The sequence below is a fragment of the Cataglyphis hispanica genome, chromosome 26 (genome assembly GCF_021464435.1).
Source record: "Cataglyphis hispanica isolate Lineage 1 chromosome 26, ULB_Chis1_1.0, whole genome shotgun sequence".
In the NCBI taxonomy this organism is placed as follows: domain Eukaryota; kingdom Metazoa; phylum Arthropoda; class Insecta; order Hymenoptera; family Formicidae; genus Cataglyphis; species Cataglyphis hispanica.
In genome coordinates this window covers 1878414-1899825 of record NC_065979.1, presented here as the reverse complement: position 1 = coordinate 1899825, position 21412 = coordinate 1878414, and the positions used below count along the sequence as shown (strand labels likewise).

Genomic DNA, 21412 nt, shown 5'->3' with positions numbered 1-21412 from the left:
TTGAACTAAACTCTAAAATAATCGTAATAATAAAAAAATCAAGCCTCCATTAAAAAAAAAAAAAATGTATTCTAAAGTTAATCAAGGTTAATCGTTAACGTGTTATTTTTTTTTAATGTGGATTTTTACTTTGCCGCCACTTTACAATTTCGCGAACAACTTTCATTTTCCTCTTAACCGGAGTAATATTTAAATCGCCGCCGGGGTACCATCGGGGAATAAGAATTGGTTACGTCCCTGCGTTGAAGGGGGTGCCGGCGGTGATGATGGTGTTGGTAAGGGTTGGTATGTATATACGAGGAAACCCGAAGGAGACGGAGGACGAAACGAAGGTGAGGGCGAGAGCGGAGGATATTCTTATGAATCGATGAAAGAACCGCGAGCATGCGCGCCGGAATCTTAATAACTCATGCGATACTACCTTCCTCCACCCCCTTTCTTGCCCCCTCCCCCTCTCCCTCCCTCCTCAACCCCTCTGCCCTTCTCTGGCATTCGCCCTGGCTCGCCCTAGCCTGTTATCCAACCATCCCTACGTTATCAAATGCCCGCCGTCCCTCTCTCCTCCTCCCCTCCCCTCCCCACCCCCACCCCCGCTCCCCTCCTCGCGCCGCGTTTCCCGCAGCAGATATGCCGTCGTAACATACAGGGGTGGCGTAAACACGAGAGCCCAACATTCCTTTTGCGAATTATTTCGTCACAATCGCCGAAATTCGCGCGTGTCCCGTCTCCTAGGCATTGTCAGAGATCGTCGAGCATTTCCCGAGGTGACACTTGAGGAGGCATCTTGCCCGTGAAGGGGGATGCCGTTATCACGCTTCTTCACGATCGACGGTTGTCGCAGGAAGACGAGTATCGCGACGTGACTTTTTCGCGTCGAGAGATAATGATCCACTCCCTTTCGATAAAATGTAGTGAAAAGGAAATTGGATGACAAAAGTATTAGCATGAAACGTTGTATTTATCTCTGAAAATTGATCAGATTTAATTTGATCTCATTTTACTTGGCTTATCTATATTTATGTCGGAGATGCATCTCATCACACACATTTAATATGATATTCTTAAAACAATTATATATTTTGTCAACATATTATTGCTATTCAACAACTTGTATAATAGCTGTAATAAATTTCACTATTTTTGGTATTATTATATAATGTCAACTAAAAAAAAAAAGAAATTTTTGTCAAAGAAATATTTATATCGAAAAAAGCTCATTATATCTAAAAAAAAAAAAGCTCTTATATAAAAAAAAAATTGTGGCAATTAGTTTTGGAACTCACATAAAGATACGTGTATGAAAAAAGAAAGAAAGAAAGAAAGAGACAGAGACTGTTATTGGCGGAGAAGAGACCTCAGACATCTCGCGCTCGTATATTCGACTGCCGGCGACGAGAAGGAAAAGAGCGTGAGGAGAGCAGCACGCGAACAAATTAGCCTTCTATCGAAACAACTTCTCGGAATAGCCGTTACTCAGCGAGGATCGGGACCGTACACACTGCGAAGCGACAGAGGAGAGCGGGTGTCGTATACGAGGAGTCGAAAGCTGGAAGAGGCTGGAGATGGTGACGGAGTGAAGGAGGAGGAGGGAGCGTCGAAGAGGCGAACAAAGTTCTCGCCGACGAAGAAAATAAAAAGTTGCCGTACGAGGCATTTCGAATTTTTCAGTTCGGCGGGAGGGGGAGGTGGGGGCGGTGTGGGACACCTCTTGTATCTGGTCGACCCGTGGACAAACGGGTCGTTCGAACAGGAGTGAATATTTATACGCGGGTCCTGCCTTCGCACCTTTTTTGTCGTCGTCCCCCTCCCGCACTCCCCGCGTTTCCACTTTCGATATCTTCTTGATTACCCGGTCCTAATTAATTCCTCAGGCTTTATCTTTATTTTTTTAACACAAGCCGTGAAGCCGCTGACCACGAAGCGGCGACCGGACCGATCGTTTCTTCGTGTACCAAGGTGAGAAGAGGGATGACGGTCGCGAATCAGGGGTGGGGGGGGAGGGAGGGAGACTATAGAAAAACGAGTATGGTCATCGACTTCGTCAGGAACGTCGTGAAGACGCGACGGGCCACTACCAACGATCGCGTGGAAAGCATTACACATTGATATGATCACGGGTCGTTCATCATAAATTCTCTTAGAGCCTCGCGATGGAAATAGCTATTTTTACGTATGTCAATCGTCTGCGCACGCGCATTCTCGAAGCACTTGAAATAATAAATAATTACTGTCGATAAATTTCTGAAATATTTATAAAATTTTTGAATAAAAAAAAAAACTAGAAAATTGTGATCGTTATTCTGGGTTCCACGAAGAGGTGAAAATGAAAAATAATTGATAAGCTCATTTGTCAAAGTGTAATCTTTTCGAAAGAGTTTTTTTAGATTGTAAAATATTTTAGCGAAAAACAAACGCATGACTATCGAAATTATAATCAATTTTTTCTTAATAACTTAACGCAAACTAATATCCTTTACCTTTTCCTTGGATCGTGTAGGCGTCATAGGTGACGTCATAAAGAGAGGTAGGTCACGGCCAAGCCGTCGACTTCGACGAGCGGTTTCGTCCGCAGCTATAGAACGCAGGTCGAACGTTGCACGTGTCATACGGGAATATCACATGTGAATCTTTCCTAACAATAACAGTTATTGTCCTTAGAAGTAATTCACAAAATAACAAGTGTAGTACATACTTTTATTAAACCGACCGATCAATTGGCACTGAAGGCTTCTCAATCAATCAGTTAATGGGTAACATTTGATCAATTATCTTCGGATGCGATGGACACAATATTTGCACTAGCGATATTAGCACTTAACTATTTTCATTTCGCACAAGATTAATTCTTCTGCGATCGATTGATACATTACGACTGCACTGAATCTCATAAGCAATTAAATACGCGATTTAATTATTTAATTATCACTTTTTTTTTCTTTTTTTTGAAAAAATTTACCGATATCCTTATCACGAAGAAATGCCCGAGAATATACTCGGTAAAGAAGTAATGTTTAGCAACCGGAAAAATAATGAGGACGGTAATATTGATGGTACGATCTTCTTGATAAGCGTGGTAACGAGATATAACCGCGCGCGTCTCTACGTATCATTTTTAAGCGCCGGAAATGAGTTATTAGCGGATGCGCGGCGCGCATTCAATTGTCCTGATTTGGAAACCTCTGATCTGGCTTGACCCCCGCCGCCCCCTTCTAGAGCGACGAATTTAAGTCGCCGCGCTCTTCCGTGCCGCTGGTCATTACTGTCGGCAATTTCTTTCACAGCGAGAGAAACCGTCTGATAACGTAACGTCATGTTTGGATTCGTAATCGAATTACTGGCTCACACATCGGCAAGATATTTTTCGCTTTCAAAATTATTTTTCGCGCAATCGATTCGAAATTACTTCCCCCTTTATCTGCTTCACGTTCTCTCGAACGAAATAATTTTATACGACTGACGGCGGAAAGAGGCTCCTAAAATCCTACGACTGCCTGTCAAACGAAATGTAATTTATTTATAAACTTTAATTTTTTTCACTTTCGACGCTTACACTACTCATTCCCCGATTATCTCAAACGCGAAAATCCAGGGAAGGTGCCGCTAAGCCGCGCGCGGGCCGCATGCTTTAAATTAGACTTTAATTAATTTACACGATCACGATCGCGCGCTTTTATCAGATTCGCGACTTGAAATTCCGAGGACGACGGCACTTTACGGCGACCTAACGAAGCCCCCACCTGCCCCTACCAGCTTTGTCCACTCTGGTAATTTTAATCGGGTGAGACGCTTTCTCGCGAATTAGACAGAGGGGGGAGGGGGGAGGATTGCGAGGAAGAGAGAGGAAATTTGTGGGATGGGAAGGTGAGAAAAGAGTTGCCGCTCGTAAAAGACCTTCGTATCGAAGTGTCGTCGCGCTGGCGGAGTCGCTTGGGAACGCCGGGCACGATCAAATGAATCAACAGAGACAATTAATAGCCCGGCGAGGGCCTTGGAGGGAACGTCGGGACGCCGTCATGCCCGCGAAGCGAGGGTGTGGACAAACAGATCTATCTACATGATTGTACGCCGAGCACACATTCTGAGAGAAGAGTGTCGGAAAAGGCGAGGGGCAGCTTCGTAATCGGCGCGATTTAATTTGCATACGACGATACACGACGACGCTGTATATAAATCTGAAGAATCTGAATTATTTATAGGAAGAATAATATAAGAAAAAAATTATGGAAATTTTATTACGTATGAAAATATTTAAAAAAAATTTTTTTAATTATTATTTTTTTTTACGAAAAAATGGCGGCAAGAAATTAGGCTTTTTTACTTTCTACGCGTTAGATATTTCTTATGATCGTGTATTGACATTGTATGCATTTTACAACTTGAAATATTATCGAGGATAATTTATCATAGTCTCCCCAGAATGCCAATACATGGACAACAAATTTATCCGTCTATTAGCTGATAAATACATTGCTGTGAAAGTTGAAGCTGACATAAATTCTCCATCAACACTCAGTACATTGAGATATAATCTCGCTTGTATCACTTGATAGCTACAAGTAGAGGCTTAACTATAAAAAATTAACGCCACTTTGTTGATTAGATGGAATTACATTAAAAGTTTGCTGTATCGCATAAGCAGATCTCTTAGCTTTCATTCATTATTAGTAACGTGTATTTATAAATTTGCATAAAAAAAATATATCACAAAATAAATTAAAAAAAAAAAAAATCAATCTCCGTCGTGACAATACTTGACTTATCGTTATCATTGTCAAGTGCCCGGGGCTTCCCGTTACGGGGAGAGCGCCCGATATACAAATACGCAAATCCGTGGGCGTCAACGGGCCGCGGAAGGAAAATCTCTGCTCATTTAACGAGCCCAAGGGTTCAACCCTTCCGACGTTTCCACCCTCCGACAATATTTAATGTATGTTTTAAGCGTAATTAAATGGCAGAGGGTTTACCGTCTGCGACTACCGGCCGCCCTCCCACGCAAATTATCACATTTAACCCCCTCCTTGCCAACCACCTCATCCTATCTGCTCGCCCCCTTCCCTCCCTCCCTTCCTCCCTCCCTCCCTTTCGCCCCCTGAGTCTCTCATCGAGCCACCCACCGACGGTATTTCGGAGCGGCCTCGTAAGTCATAATGTACTTTTCATTAGCTCCGCACCCCTTTCGCGACGCACATTCAGTCCGGGAATATTCATCGCTTCTCGCAACCCTTCCCTTTAGAAAATTTAGCACTTTATAGCTCCTGCGGAGCACTCAACAGGTTTTAATTACCGCCGCGACACCTCATCGACAAACTGGTTATAAATATATCACAGTCTGTATTATAAAATATAATTTTTTTTTTAGCTTAATAAAAGCGTTTTATAATGGCAAATTAATTATTTTTATTAATAAGGAATTAAAAATAAATAAAACGGTTTGAATTTTAGCGAGAATTTTAGAAAATTGCAGGAATTATTTTTTTTTTTTTGGTATAATTGAAATATTAAATTAATGATATATTAAATTCTATTCAAAGAGTACATTTAAATTTAATTTCCAAAGATAGCTCGTTTGGAGGAAAATTTTATTAATAAGAATTATTAATAAGAATTTATTAATAAGAATTTATAGCGAATTGAAGAATTATAATAAAGAAGCTTATAATAATAATTATAATTATTTTGTAATTTATTTACAACAGCATTTCTACTGATTATATTTCAACTGATAACGTTGGTTAAGAAATAAATTGCAAATTATTAGTATTTATCACAGCGTTGCATTTTCTAAATTAGCGAGACACCACCTCGCTGCATCACCCTTCGCGATTCGGTAAACCCCCTCTCCCTGATCCTCCAAAGCCAAGAATAACCCTTGCTTTGCATCTCACCTGTTGCTCGACAAGCCAACCCTCGACACCCCCGATACCACCGGTGCTTGAGCGCGGGTGGCTAATTAAAGAGTCGGGCGGCGGCTGGTTTCGCGGCTGTTTAATACCCGGCACCTTCCGCGCCCTCCGAGCAACGAGTCCCGTAATCCTCCTCCACCTCCTCCCCGTCCTCACTCGTTTGTTCTCTCATTCTTCTTGCCATGGGGGATGGGATCGTGACATTCATTCCCGGTCTTTGTTCCTCTCCGTTTCACGAGCCTCGAGAAATTAATTAGCGACTCCGGTTAAACAGGGGCGGGCGGCCGGCAGCAACTCTCATTTAGGGGATGTTTATTTTAATTTCAGAGACCTCACAACGCGGTCTCCTCTCTCTCTCTCTCTTATCCGAGCTGATTCTCGAGAGGCTGGTGACTTTTTTATTACTTAATTAACTTCTTTCTACCCCCAAGATCGCGTCTTTCTTTCCTTCTACGTCACCGCTTCTCCAGCGGCAACGCGACCGACGTACTTCCCGCAGAGCGCGCACCCTCTGCCGCTTCTTCCATTTCCCTTAACGTCGTCTTGAAAGAGTAACTCCTTTTAACTAACTTGAAATTTTCTTTTCGAACGGAGACTTGCAATTAAATATTCGCTCGGTTGATTTTAACACATAATGACATTGTACTTTATTACTTTGTATAATGTCATCATTTTATAAAAATACTACAATATAAATGCAATATTTAATCTTGATAATATATGTCATAAGATATTTTCGTGTCTTATGCATTTCTCAACACAAATTTGATTTTAAAAATTGCAGCAATGAATATTTTGATGAATACAAATACATTTAAAAAATAATAAGTAAAAAAATATAAAATATAAAATAATATAAAATAAATATAAATATAAAAAATAAAAAAAAATATAAAATAATAAATAAATAAGAAAAGAAAGTTTTCTAAAGAAAAAACGGGATTATTTGAACAACTTCGTCGATACATCAGCGTTTAAATTGCTACGAGGAACAGGTTTCGCCAGAATTCGTTAAGAGAATGCGCAGCTTGACACGGATCTTACGAAACACGTAATTTCTGTATAATTAAAAATGTAATCAAATTGTTCCATACGGCGGTAATTAGAGATCTCGTATACCCGGCAAACGAATTAAACATCGATCATGATCGCGCAGCACGTCGGACGAGGGCAACCGATCTTCGAAGAGTCGCATGCGTGCTCGCTTCTCGACGAGCTCTCTCTCTCTCTCTTTCCCTTGACGCAGTTTGGCCGCAATTATTTCCTCGTTATTTTTCACCGTGCGAGCGACTCGCGACCCGCTGCCTAATTATCGCCGTGAAGATAATCATCCCGATGGACTCCGACCGCCTGCCGCCTCCCTTCCCCCTCCTCCTTCCCCCCCCCTCTTTCCTCCCGCCGCCGCCGGGCGACCGCCTCGTCCTCAAGAGAGAGAGAGCCTCGGAGAGAAGAACCCTATGATTATAATACCAGTATCGAATACGAGTCCCGGGTTAGCGCGAGCGAGAGGTAGAGAGAGAGAGAGAGAGAGAGGACGCGAATCGTTTCTCGCGAAATTGCTTACGGCTCTCCGCATTTCTGCACGTGAAATCCTCTCGCAACGCGGTCGGGGCCCGAGCCGGGTGCCCCGGTCAGGGCCGGGAACGCTCTCTCTCTCTCTCTCTCTCTCTCTCTCTCTCTCTCTCTCTCTCTCTCTCCCTTGCGTGCCGCGGTACTTGGAGAGGACATAGCAAATTAGGTGTTAGAGAACCGCGAATTTACGAGGTGACTTTTTTACACGAGCGACGTTAAGGTAAGGAAAGTCTCGCCGAGAAGGAGGCCCGTACATTTCGAATCTTTTCTCCCGCCCTTGCCGTCCGGTCCTCTTTCTCTCTCTCTCTCTCTCTCTCTCCTTCTTTCTTTCGTTGAATATATTTTCGCGAGAGAAGCGTGTTCCTAGAATGTAATTAGAGAGTAATGAGCTACGGGATTTAGCGAGGTTCTCATTGGGTTTAAATATGCATCGACGCGTCGATGTTGTCAGCAATTGATTTCTGTTTTAATTATTAAAGAAAAAAAAGAAAAAAAATTAAAATCGTGAATGCTTTTCGCGTATGAATTATATTTTTGAAATGAAAAAAATGTAGAAGGTATTTTTATTTCATCTACAAATTAAACTTTAAAAACAAATTTAACATAGGGTATCACGATTGTAGATAACATGGATATTATCTGTCTCGTTTTTGTTTGTGCTTCTATGGATATAAGTATTTCAATTTACTTTAGAAGAAGTAGAGATAAAAAAGATAACATGGAATGTAAAAATAAGATATGTCTGTTTACTAATTTAATTTCTCAAGTAAGTGGTATCCTAAATATTTTCCAATCTGAAAGCGAAGAATTTTATTGTAGGAAAGTAACGAATAAATCAATTAATTTGAGTAAACCTCGTTAATGTATTAAAATCGTTTAAACGAAGCATGATTAACGAGGGGTTTAGCAGTAAAGCTTTTAACCTCCGTGACACCGAGACCGGAAGTTGGCCTAATTAATTTCGGCCGTAGGAAAGAATCCCTCTGACGGGGGTTAGCTTTGCAATTAAGAAAACTGCGGGTAAGAAGGTGACGAGGAGGAAGAAGAGTAGCTGAAGGAAGTCGGCGGTAGGAGGGGTGGGGGGGAATCGGGATTATTTCGTTATGTCTCGCGGCGAGCCGGGTCGTCCGGCAATTAGCTGTCCTATAATTATCTCCCTCAGTCTTATTAGCTCATTCCACTCGAAGCAACGTTCTGTTGCGTTGATTAGGGAACAAAGTAATATCCGGTAACAAAGTGCAATATCTCGACTACGTCCCGCTTATCGAGCTGATATTTCAGCAAACAAATAAAAATATTTAATCTTAAGCTGTTTGTGTGCGAAGTAAATAGAAATTAACGCGAGATAACTATTTTTCTTGTAATTATTATCAGCTGAAAAAATTAAGAACATTTAAATGTATAATTTATATTCTACATATTTCACATTTAATATCAAATTTAATTATCTAATTTTAATTTTTTTTTTTTTGTAATTATTATATCATGAGTTAAGAATTTTATACAATCACATTTATATAATGTTCATAGTTTTTTGTAGATATAGTGTGAGAGACGCGATAAAAATGACAGAAATAATATCTAAAATATATTTTTATATCACGTGTGTATTTTCTTTTAAATCAGATAGAAAATCGCAACTTTGGACTGATTAGAATCAGCTGATTGTCTACTATATTCTTTTCTTCTTGAATTATTCTTTTAATATCGTTAATAATATTTTTAAAAAAATTATGTTTTATAGAAATAAATATTCAGAAACAAAGATTTAAATGATGGATTAAAAAATGTACTAATGTAGAACAAATAGAATTCTATTGTTTAATTTTCTAAGCTTATGTAATTTATTTTTGTCGATTTGTCATTGAAATGTAATAAAATTTTTTTTCTCGCATTTCTATTCTCTCACGTTGCCTCTATGCTTTGTATCCAGTTATGTGCGCCAGACAAAAGGAAAAGTCTTTTTGTTTTATACATGACTTTTCAAAATTATCTAATCCTTGAAATCTTGAATAAAGGAAGCTGGGCGCTGCATGCCTATTTTTATCTTCACGCTCATTAGGATAGGTTCTATTTCATATCCTTTGTATTATACGTCCATACGACAGCTCGTGAAACTATAAATGCCGTTGGATTCCTTGTTTTCTCTCTTTTTCTCTCTCTCTCACTCTTTTGGCAGCAGTAGAAACTGCCAACTTCTCCAATTTAATTCTATATCACAGATTTCTATATATTATATAAAAGTCCGTGTCCTATATACACATACACGCACACTGTGGTTGAATAATAACGCATCCATTATAACGAAATTGATTCGAATTTTCTTGATAAATAGCGTAAATATTCGTTTAATTAGCCCGTAATTTACGAGTGATTTATTTAATGAGTTATCTAATGATCCTTTAGTTATTTATTTTTTCTCCAACTTACTTTCTGCGTTATTATTGTTATTTTTTACAAAATCGTATCTTTACAAAATTTCTCTATTGATCAGAAAGTTAACTTTCCCACGGCGCGCGTATCAACTGGTCGATCCCGCGGTACGTATTTATCACTTTAATTCTCGACGTTGGGTCAAATTTCGCGGTGTCGCTTAACAATTAGCGCCGATACATCAAACCTCGCTCACGCCATTAATCTTCATCAATGGCATCAGCATTCCTTCCTCTCTCGATACCTCCGTTTTGCCGTCTTTGCCTGCAGCTTGATCGAACGCGGGCATATCGTTTAAGCTATGTCATCTGAAAATCAGGCAGAATCAGATCATTTAATTTATCGATGTAATTATATAATTTTTATTACGATAGTTTTTTTTTTATATTTTCCAATAAAAAAAAAATTTGACCTCTTATCTATGTGGTGTGACATGGAATGGGGCACATCGAAATTGAGTCCCTCGCTAGTCAGATTATTATTTTTTTTTATTAAATCCGCCTGGGGAGATTCTGGCGACGATGCGGAAAACTATCCTGCTCCTTCTTCAATCACGGTGGAGATTTTGTAGGGATCACGTGTTGCCACGTGAGAATGCGTGTGTCCCGGCGAGGAGAGCCGAGCGGCGTCGTTGTGCGCGGTTGGTTTAAGCGCGATTAATCTTCGTTAAGTAAGCAAGCAAGCGAGCCCTTCCATTCCGTGCGAACGCCCCGCGCACGGAGAAACGCGCTCCCACACACACACACACACACACACACACATATACATACGCATAGGCAGCATCGACACCTCGCGCGTATGGTGCACCATGAGTAGCGAGCCATCCCGTCCGATCCCTCCCTCCTCCCCCCCTTTCTTACGCTCCTTTATGCGCCGTCTCTCTCGCTTCATCCTCCGTTTCTTTCATGTCGTATCTCTTCCTCCGCGCCCGTTTAGTTATGCCAGAGTCCCGGTGTATACACACACCGGAGCGCTGATTAAATCTAAGTAATTAAGGGAGTTAACCTCGACTTAACTTGACTTAACGCAGTCACGCCCGCTTGCCCACCCCTCATATTTACGTCGTTTACACGCGCTTTACATTGTTCCAGTAGAGAAAGAGAGAGGAAGGAGGAGGGAGGGGGAAGCGCATCCTTGTCCTTCTTCATCATTTTTTTTTTTCTTTTTTTTTCCCCTCCTTCGCTCTTCTTTGCAGCCTCATGTACGCACGATGCTCGATTCACGGTTAATTGCTATGCACCGCTAATTACACAGCTCGTGCCCGTTGGGGAAAAGAGAGTGCGCGCCGTTGCGGATGCAAATTAAACGCGTGGGCTGCCAATCGCGTCAGAGTGTGCGCGAGCAGCGCAAATTGACTTTGTTGGCCGAGGGAATGGCGATTGGGCGTTGGTTAATTAGGGTCTCCGTGGTTTAGCGGACGTGATTAGTGTCCGTCGGGACGCGCGCGTAATGGCCGCGTAAGATTTATTTCCGTCTCGCGTGGCGTGTGTGACACGCATTGAACGAGCTTGTAATATATAAGGCCGATTGTGCAAGTTTTTCCGTTTGTGCTGATACTTTCTACCCCTACAGTCACGTGAGGATATATAGCTTTTCGTCCGCGTGATTCAACAATTAGTTATACATATTTCGAGAGAGAGCTAATAATAAATTCGGTATATGGCGAATTTTCTGGTGCATCGATTTATTCATTAATTTTTATAATATAAAATTTATTAAGGCGAAGCATATGTATTACATTGTTTTTTTAACGAGATTTTTTTTTTTTTTTTTTTTAAATCTGACAATCGCGAAAATGCTAAAAGAAATGTCAATCTGGTTAAAAGAATTGTTTACTTTAATTTTCTTGTATTTTCTTTCTTTCTTTCTCTCTTTACCTCACCATCTACCTTCTCACCATTCTCATCGAGTTCTTTCGCGAATTCTCAGCGAGATTTTTATTAACCATACGTCTTCCTAGAAGCAGCGTCCATCTGCGCGGCTTAAATAATTCGATCGATCAATTTGTGCAAAAAGACGCGCATTAAACCAGTCGGGACCCGACCGTGTCGTGTCTATTGACACAAGCGTGCCCGGCGTCAGGTCAGCAACAACGCATGGCTCTCTCGCACGCGTGCACTTTTTCGCACGACGCGAGGCGTCGCGACGCGCATGGGTTCCGCTTGCGTTCGAGCATACAGGAGGAGAGGTGCCTTGCCTAATTAACCCGGTCGGGTATTTCCGTCGCGTGACGTCACGTGAGCCAGTTCGCCTGGCCCGCGGCCAGCTTTTCCCTCCCCCCACCCCTTCACTATGTTAAACTATAAACCATATTTTCACACCCACGCAACACAATTAGCCCGCGCCCCTCTCATAACTCGCAGAATTATAATATCCACGAAGATGCGGTTGGTGCTCAGCCGTCGAGATGGTGATGCGCCAAGCATCGTGTGCGAAGGTAATGCGAATGTGCGGGTGGTGGCGATGATGCCGTATGTAAATTTTCAACAAAGCGCTGAAGAAACCACGATGTTAAAGAGATAAGAGGTAATATCGCATTTTTTTTACTTTGTAGGATTTAATTTTCTCATCTCAATAATATTTCATCGACGATATTCATGTTTTTATTAATACGATAACTTAATAGATAAAAGAAGATTGTGAAGAGAATATAAAAATGCGCGCCATCGTCTTATGTATTTTTTTTGCATATATCCGGATCTTTATTCGAAAGACGATTTTGTGGAATTTTTTTTGAATTTTCCCTCGCGGTAATTCCCAGCGAGTTCGCGCCGCAGATTTCGTCGTAATCTCACCTACGCCTTCCCACTCTCTGCCGCGCGAATACCAAGTTTCGACTGCATTCGCCTCCCCCTGCGCTCCTCGCTTCGCCGTCCCGTCGACCACCCCCGTCGACGAGACCTCGAGACGTAAATACGAACGCGCGCGCGAGAGAGTCCATAAGCGCCACGATCATTTCGCGATTTCGCGAAAATTCCCCGATTTTTCTGACGCAGATGGCAATCTTGAATTCTGACACTAATCAGTATTTTTTTTTAATAAAAGACTGAAGAGAAATAAATATAAAAGATAGAGATTTTTAATAAAAGACCTGAAAAGAAACAAATATAATAAAGAAATAAATAAATAATTTTATTTAATTATTTAATTTATATAATTATTTAAATATTCAAGAATACTTTTAGAATACATGTATAATTTTGAAAAATACTTTATATGAAAATACAATATTATATACATATAATAAGAGAATTATAGTATATTTAAAGGTAATATGGAATAATAAATGCTACATCTTAAACAAATGATACTTAATAAAATACTTTATTGATATGAGGGACTTGACTAGAAAATCTCTTACATTATACACTGATTTATCCTCTAACGTTCCATGACATCTTGGTTCACTCAGGCCAAATCCTGATGGAGATTGATGGATTCTAATGTGTCTCTTTCGTCTAGATTTTCTTACTTTATATTATTTTCATTGCATCATTGTATTATGACACACACTAACTCATTTCGGTTTTCTTTGGCGAGCTTTCCCAGTTGACATTGGCTTACCTCCTACATATAACTTATTTCGCTTTGCACTAATTTTCACTAGTCTATCATCAAGAACTAGGAAATACTATATCATTTTATTAAATTAGATCTAAATATTAATATATAAAAATCGATTTTTTACACTGTCTAATAAGTGTTTTAATTTTTTCTTGATTATTTTTTTATATTTAATTTAATAACTTGTCTTTTGCATTATAATCTCCCTTGTAAGTAGAAAAATATTTTTTGTATTTTTCCTCGCCATTTTTTGTCGATAACTTTTATAAGAATTTTATGTATTTATGAAAAATTATTAATGGAATTTCTCGACAATTTTCTTTATTGCTAAAATGTTTTATATTTTGCTTAAAAGATACTTAAGCATAATAAAAAATTAATTTAAATTATTTTAAATTAATTTAAATTAAAAATTAAAAATAAAAAAATTAAAAATTATTTATTATAAGAAAAATAAAATCAGCATGCCATGATCATAAAAAAACAAAAAAAAAATCGATCGCGTAGGATTCGCAAGGATCATGGCAAACAATAGAAAATAATATTATTGCACTTTAGGAAAAGCCATTGGAATAGTTGCTCTACCGAAATATAATGAATGTTTTAAACTAAAAAATTCTAGAAGCATTGAGACAATTTGTTTTACATTTTACATATTCGTAATTACTGTTATTTTTCATAATTGTAAAATTATAAAATTAAATTCCCTTTTTATGCAATGGCAATTTTATTTGATAGCAAAATTTTGATTTTAAACTTGTTTTCACTCCTATCTGGCGAGAGTAATATTATCTGTCGAATGAAGGTTTTTAATTTTTAACTTTGGAAGTAGACAGTGATCGGTAAGCTTTCACTCGCTTTCAAAATACAATTAGAATCAAATTAAAAATTAAAATACAATCCGAGCTGCTTGCTTAAATCGAAACATGGTTAGCAAAAATGTGAATGATGAAACGTTCGTCGTGGCTACCAAAAAACTTACACAAAAAAGATTGAGAGAGACAGCAGAAGACGACGAGATCTAGTTCCCCTTCCTCTTCGGGAATAGAGAAACGCAAAAGAGGAGCAAGCGTGCCCTTCGAGTCCTTTTGAAGGAGCGGAGGGATCCGCCAATGAGAGGAAAAGACGCTGGAGGGATGCTGAGAGTTAGGAAGGGAGGGGACGGAAGTAAGTATTGATTCAGATTCAGCTAGTTAGTTATGCTCGGAGTCGGCACTTACCATCCCCCTCCCCTCGCATTCACCTTTGGCCACTTCCTACTTCATCCTTTTCGTTCTCAGATCTTCGAATACCCTGCTTGAAAGGGCTGGCCGGCGAGCAGGCGGGAAGATGCTCTGGTTGCGGAAGGTAAAGGAGGGAGAGAAAAGGAATGCAAAGTGAAGGTGGAGCATGGAGAGAGGTGTGCGGAAATCCGTAGGTGACAACCTATCAGCTTATCTCTCTCCGATTTCGTCCACAAACTGTCCCTTCCTCCCGCGCCACGGGACTTTCTCCTTCTAGCGTCTTTCCTCGTTTAGCTTTTCGTTCTCCATTTGAGTGGCTATCGCACCGAATCTCTTTGTATCCTCATGACAACGGGATGGATGCACTCCGAGCGCAAATGGATGCGCGATAATGTAACGGGTCAACGTTTCGCGAGAGAGTGGACGAACGCGCTTCTTTCTTCTTTCGAGGAGTGCGCATTGACAATCACGCGTTTCGCGAGAGGATAAGATAATAATTCTTTCTGAATATTAATAATTTAGAGAAATGTAGATATGTAGTGTTGCTTTGAATGAAATAGTGTCAAAGTTTTTAATGAAGAAATTTTGACAAATTATATCTTTATTGGTAGTATCTATCTTTAGAAGGAAAACATTATTAAGTAAATCATCAGCTGTTATTTGTCAATTTATAAGTCTAGATTGTCACAGCGTTTATATTCTAAAATATCAAAATATATAATAATAATAATAAAATAAATAATATATATAATATAATAAAATAAAATATATAATATATAATAAAATATATAATTATATAATAATATATAATAATAAAATATATAATAATTGCATAAAATTGGATAAAAATAAAATCTCGTGCCGACAATCTATTCAATTGTCCTAATTTATGTGTAATATAATAAAATTTTATTTTGCAAAATTTAAAATATCAACAACGCAAAAAATGACAAGCACAACTTTTCGTATGATTTGATAATTGAATTGAGCAAGACGTGCGCGCACATAACTCACTGAAGTTTTGATCGCCACTCTTTCAAGCCAATAACAGAGAGTAACGCAATTTTTCAGGCGTCGCATCGTAACATTTTTTTTTTTTATTCATATTCGTTTTTCTCACATTCCATTCTCTCAAAGCTCTCGTAGCTTTGCGAGCGTCTCCATCTCACGGAGTTTTCTGCAACCAAGGCGTCGCGACGCCTTCGCGGCTAATAAGAGACGCCACCGGACCCGAGACGCTTGCACTCGCGTCGCGGCGCTCGCTGCACGCGGATCTTCGCACGCGAAACTTAATGTGCGATATAATAAAGGCGGGTCTTGGCTGTTGTGTGCATCTTCCAAATGAATTATACATTATATTTAAATATATGATATATTTTTACATAAATAATCTAATCGATATCGATCAATGCATACATATTGATTTTATAATTAAACTTTTGTAATTTTTTACGATTTTACAAATAATGATATAAATCTAATTTGAGAAGATAATTTATTGGAATTTTGTATCTGTTATAAAATTTGTCTTAAGTAATATTACTCTCTTTCCCTCTCTCTCTCTCTCTCTTTCTCTCTACATACATACATACACATACATATATACATACATAAAGTAATCTTTTATGAATGAAGTCATAATAAAATATTTTTCTTCAGTCAACGTTGAAGATCATAGATATATGTTTGACTAATAGTACAAAAATAATTATATATCTATTATGTAATAATTTAATTTTTAAATTATTTGTTAGTTTTGATACTCAAATAAAAAGTTACGGTAATAAAATCAATAACAATGACAATAGGCTCAGAGTATTAACGATACTAGGTGAGGAAACTGATAAATAAGAGTCGAAATGGGGTTTTTAGTGTGCAAACTTTTTGTTATTTTGATTTCACTGGCAAATGTGTATTAAATATATGCGCTTTGGATCGTTTTTTTTTTTTTTTTTGGTTCCATTCAGCATAGATAACAAAATATAAAAATCAAATTCGCATTCAAACCTTAAAATTTTGATTTTAGACCATAGCAATTAGTATTGCGCACCTATTTGGCTTTGAATACGAATTTAATTTTTGTATTTTATTATCTATGCCGAAGGTGGGAAACGGTTCAAAAACATAGGAGTCGGTAAATATATTTAAAATATATATATATATATATATCAAGTAAATATATTTATTAATGAAATCAAACAACAAAAAATTTCTGCATTAATAATCGCTCCTCGGTTCTCATTTGCCAGCTTCTTTACCTAGTACTGTTAATAAAAAAAAAATAGTTTTTTCTACGGTTAATTTTTACAGGTTACGGTTTGAAATCTTTCTAAACAATTCAATTAGCTACAGTTATACAACTTTAATTGATTAATGTGGCGCCTAATAATTTTTTTAGTATACTACCTACGAAATGCCGCTTCATCTAGCAAAAATGGAACAATAGGTGTCGGAATTTAGTGACTTTTACTTTCTTGACTCTTAAATTTCCTTTCTTTTTTTTCTATTATTTTTTCTTCTTTTGTGTTTATAATATACTATACTTTTTGTACATCTCTTATGGCTTTCTTTTACTCATCTATTTACTATGCAAGACTTTGTTTTTATTTATTAGTAAATATTTATTCGACTTGAAATAAAAATTCCTGAAACCTGAAAATTCAATTTTTAATAAAATTAAAATTTAATTAAAATTTAATTTTCATAAAAAACCATACACATACACCGATTTTATGTGATATTTTATTGTCCTTTTAGCAAATTATTTGGGCGCGTGCCATAATTATTATTTTATTACAGAAATCCGTAAATTAACACGGAGAATAAATGGAAATATAATAATATTTAATCAAACACTAAAAGCATTTAACAAGTAACCTTGATAACGCGCGCTCATCGATTATAAAAATTCCTGTGTTCCACTTTTACACATCATATGTACATATCGGTATATATGTATATCGTTGCTACGACATTTATCTCCGGCTATGGTAAAAAATAATTTGACAGAAAAATGACGCATATTATTGACGACATCCTTATTTTTGCCCGCGCGCTTATTCTATCTTCTTTATATGTATTTTTTTCTCGATCTCGCATTAATTGATCCTCGGTGATTTATATAAATAGAAATAATTAGGTTTCTGCCTCTCTCGATCTCAAATGACTTTATTTACAATCGCGAATTTAATTATTCCTAGCATAGAATCGTACGTTGCTTACGCTATATCGAGAGCCTCGAGTGAACACTGTCTCCTCAGGTATGCTAATTTACGTTCCAGGTGAGAGAGATTTTTCCCGTTCACATCATGCGGTGTGATTTATATCGCACGGAATGCACTGCGCACCACTCGGCTTCTGTTTCTCTCTTTCTCACTCTCATTTTTCCTCATTTCCTTAATTGCAGTCGCCGATTGCAATAGTAAATATCACTATCGTGAAGCATTCCATTACTGCTCACTGGCATCCGTCACGTCTCTCTCGGGTCGATCGTTTCGTATTTTTATGCCGAGCTCGTTGATCTAATTTCCTTAGCAAGAAACGCCGATATTGATTGCGCTTGCACGCTGCAGTCCTCAGTTGTGATTCATGTGTCGCTCTTGGCTTCTGTTGTAAATTCTACCATTCATTTAATAGCATATTTATTTCACCTTGAATATATCTCATATATTTTTACTTTTAATATATTTCATATATTTTCACCTTTAATATATTTCATACATTTTCATTTTTAATATATTTTATATATTTTTTAATAATATTTATATCAATTCTCAATATATTTACATAGGCACATTCCTCAGCCATATTTTAATTACATTATTTAACTACATTTTTTTAGGCATAATTTAATTACAGCATTATTTAATAAAACAAATAATAATCGTAAATGAATTTTTTTAATTTAATGAAAATTATTTTTTTTTCACGTGCAAATGATTTTAAATGTACGGCCTACAATTAATCGCACTGACGTGATCGTTCGCCTATCTACGATTCGGAATTGATATCGGCGCGAAATCATTACTGTCCGCGAACTATATATTGGCTGTAATTTGCGTAACGATAACAATCGGCTTTAAGTGGAACAATAGGCTGCCGTGACGGTAATTAGTGCCACGTACTGTCTGGCGTGATGACAATTGTGGCGGCAGCAATGAGTAAATAGTAACATTAATAATGGCCGTCGATAGGCCGCAATATTCTAGCGGCAGTCTGAAATAATTCTACGTTATATCCAACCGGCTTTCATATATTCGAATAAACGAAGATGTACGATGATTACTCGGAAATGGCCATGACGTGTTGCGTGGATTAACCCGCGCCAAAGCATACCACAGATACCAATAATACGATAATAATTCTTTATTGCTCCTCGATATCTGCATCGAACAACAGTTTTGAGATATTAATAGTAGTCCAGTTTTTTTATCATAAATGTTTGTATCATAAATGTTTTTTATCATAAATGAATTTTATCATATGCTAAAATTCTGACACTTATATTATTAGAAATATATTATTATATTATTAAAAATTTATTATTACAAATTTATTTACAACAAAAATTATTAAAACATATTATGGGGAATTAAAAACACATTTAAAAGAAAAAAAAAAAAAAACAAAGACGTTTATGATGAATTACAATAGAAAAAAAAAATTACATTAACGCTTCGATCATTTGACGCAAAATAATTCAAAATCGATTACGTCTTGACACAAATGTCACGCGAGCGAAATATTATTTTGGGAGATGAGAAGAAAAAAAGATGCGCAGCAAACGAAAAGGACGAGAATCGGTGGTAGTCTCGTTTCGTGAGACAACAACGGGTCAGCATCTTTCTTTCTCGCACGCACGCATAGACAACAGACGGAACGTTCCCGGCTCTCTTCGACGACGCACAGTCGACGTTTATTGGAATATTTATGGCGGCCGACTGTATACGCGCGGCACGAATTTTTATCGATCCGTTGTGTTTGCTCGCGCCGTCGATGCCGGCTTCGGGGTTTCGATCTCTTCGGCGGAAATCGCGATATTTATTCATAAGCCCCCTCCGGTTAGAGCGCGCGCATCGCGCGCATAATAAAGCCCGCGGATTGCCCGACCGGCTGACGCTGCTCCTCCACCTTCTCGGAGAGCCGCAAATCTGAATTTCCGAGGAATACAATGCTTGAGGAAAAATAACACTTCGAGACAGAAAATGTTTAAGATTCGCAACAGTTTACATACCTGACTAGGTACTTTTTCCTTCAAATTGCAACCATTTTTTTCTGCGATTAATTTGTCCTTTTAATTTTATTTAAAAGAAAATATCTTAAATATATATTTAAAAAAAAAATGTTCTTATTTACTTTGATATCTAGTTTGATAAAAATTCTTATCGGAATATTTCTAATTTTATCGGAAAATATATTTGTGTTTCTAACAATATTTTTATACACAGTATATCCATCTATTATCATATGTGACTGAATGTCTCATACATTGTATTTATCATAGTTTAATCATATCTGGTGTACTTGAGGGAACTCCAATTCTCCTGCATGATGCTTTCAAGTTTCTCTCAAACGTTATAATTTTACCGACCACACGATCGTCTCCTGATTCGACAGTCCCATCACGTTTTTCCGCGTCGTTCCTGTCCTTTTCTCTCCTTTGCCTTTTGTTTTCCCTGTTGGGCAAGCAAGGTCCGGTAACGCCCACAAACCTATTCCCGAGTGCTCCCGTCGTGGGTGTTATTAAAAATTAGGGAGCGGATTCGAGGCGTTGGTTGCAAGTCACCCGGCCTGAGTGAGGCGCGCTTGTGTAATTAAAAAATTACAGGGCCGGCAGCGGCTCGTTATTTTTCCATCGAGGAAGCGGGATGGAGGGACACCGAGGAAGGACGAAAACGAAAATTCCCGGATAGGGTCATTCATAGGACCAGTGGCCTTACGTGGCGCCGCGCCACTCGGCTTCGCTTTCCTTTCACCTGCTTTGTTCCATTTCCAAATTCTTCTCCCGACGTTCTCATCCGATTTCTTTTATTTTTATGTTTATTTTTTGAGGATATTAATTTTTCTTTTTTTTTTTTGTCTCTTAAAGGGTTGCATACGTTTGACAGATGTAAAACTAGATCAAAATTAACGAATTTTTATCTTTGATAAAATTATGTTTTATTAAAAAATGAAAACGCATGTTTTGTGGAGCAGTTTTTTGAAAATATCTCACCAAAATTTTAATAGAAAAAATATCAAAAATTGAGGTCCTGGCAGCTATTTTCCTGAACGATGATTTTCAAAATGGCGTTTGCGGTATCAGAGATAGCTCCGTCCCCTTTCATCTGAAATAAAAAACAAAAATTTTCTCTTAAACTAAATGAATAAAACTAGTGCTTGTCATAGGCGATTTTGAAAATATTGCTTTTTCAAAAAATGGCAGCGGTTCATAGCGAAAAATGTGGGTTTTCGATCTAAAATAGGTCTTTTTTTTATTTATATAAAAAAACTAAACCATAAATCGAAAATATCCTATGGCAAGCACTAGTTTTACTCATCCAGTTTAACGGAAAATTTTTGTTTTTTGTTTCAAATGAGAGGGGGCGGAGATATTTCTGGTACCGTTTTTACAAATACCGTTCGGGAAAATAGCTGCCAGGAAACATCAATTTTTGATACTTTTTTATTGAAACTTTGGCGAGATATTCTCAAAAGATTACTTTACGAGACATATAT

The 21412-nt window shown here is 37.9% G+C and overlaps 1 protein-coding gene across 6 annotated transcripts in view; it reads left to right on the top strand.

Annotated features, from left to right (window-relative positions):
- LOC126858560 (zinc finger homeobox protein 4-like) overlaps window positions 1-21412 on the top strand; it is a 363658-nt gene that overhangs the window by 186987 nt on the left and 155259 nt on the right. The window contains exon 1 of one of the 6 annotated variants that reach the window (XM_050608978.1): window positions 12378-12434. The exons of the other annotated variants lie outside the window; for them this stretch is intronic. The gene's annotated coding sequence lies outside the window, so the exon portion shown is untranslated. Of the gene's footprint in view, window positions 1-12377; window positions 12435-21412 lie in introns of those variants that run through there. 6 annotated transcript variants of the gene reach the window in all.